Below are 1,438 nucleotides of genomic sequence, written 5' to 3'. Positions count from 1 at the left end.
TCTTACAAAGCCTTTATCTGTTAATTCCTGCAACTGAGCTTTCAATTCTTTCAATTCCAATGGAGCCATTCTATAAGGAGCAATAGAAATGGGCGTGGTACATGGAATCAACTCAATACCAAACTCAACTTCTCTAACAGGAGGCAAACCTGGTAGTTCTTCCGGAAACACATCGGGAAACTCACATACCACAGACACTAATTCAATTTTCAATTCTGGATCTTTAGTGTTAAACACAAAAGCAAGATAAGCTTCATACCCTTTTCTCAAACATTTCTGAGCAGACATAACAGAAATTATGGGAAATGAACTATCTGACTCTTCTAAATTAACCCGAAGAATTTCACCATTTTCACACTTCAACTCAATGAATTTCTTTCCACAATTCACTATCACATCATGTGTAGTCAACCAATCCATACCAAGAATCACATCAAACTCATCAAATGGCAATAGCATGAGATCGGCCGGAAAATAGTAGCCTCTAATCATCAAAGGACAATTTCTACATACTTTATCTACTAATACATGCTTGCCTAATGGATTCGATACTTTAATCACAAATTCTGTAGATTCTATAGGCATACTTGTACTAGACATCAATTTCTTGCAAACATATGAATGAGTTGAACCCGGATCAATCAAAGCAATGACATTAATATCATATAGAGAAAATATACCCGTAATCACATCGGGGAAGGATGCCTCTTCGCGTGCACAAATAGCATAAGTCCTTGCAGGGGCTCTAACATCTGGTCTCACAGTCGAATCTCTTGAGGTACCTCTGTTACTTGCTCTTACTCCCGATTGCCTCGGTGATCTGCCTCTAGTAGGAGCATTTCTAGATCTAGCACTCTGTGTTATCTCTCGATTAGCCACCTCTATACATTCTCGTACAAAATGATCTGGAGCACCGCATTTATAACAAACATTTTCACCTGCCCGACAAGGACCATAATGAAGTCTACCACACTGTGGACACCTTGATCTACCCTGTCCAACATTACCTACACTCGCAGTCGAGGTGTTCTGAGCCTTCGAATCCTTAAATCTGCTGCCTCTATTTTGACTAGAATACCCGACTGAGAAACTAGATCTGGTAGAAAACTCCTTTGGTCTTTTGGATGTAGCCTGGAATGACCTGCTCATCTGTCTCTTCTTTGTATCTTGTGTCTCTGTCTCAACTTTGCCTTTTGTTTTTAACAGCTCCTCTTACTTACAGGCTCTCTCAACTAAAATAACGAACTCTTTTATTTCTAAGACACCCACTGACAGTCGGATATTATCATTTAACCCATCCTCAAACCTTTTACACATAATAGCCTCTGTGGACACACATTCTCGAGCATATTTACTAAGCCTGACAAATTCACGCTCATAATCTATCACTGTCATATTACCTTGTTTCAATTCCAGGAATTCCTTTCTCTTCTGGTCA

Source organism: Gossypium hirsutum, chromosome A07 (genome assembly GCF_007990345.1).
Source record: "Gossypium hirsutum isolate 1008001.06 chromosome A07, Gossypium_hirsutum_v2.1, whole genome shotgun sequence".
NCBI classification, from domain to species: Eukaryota; Viridiplantae; Streptophyta; class Magnoliopsida; order Malvales; family Malvaceae; genus Gossypium; species Gossypium hirsutum.
The sequence above is the reverse complement of the archived record's forward strand: the minus strand, read 5'-3'. Positions refer to the sequence as shown.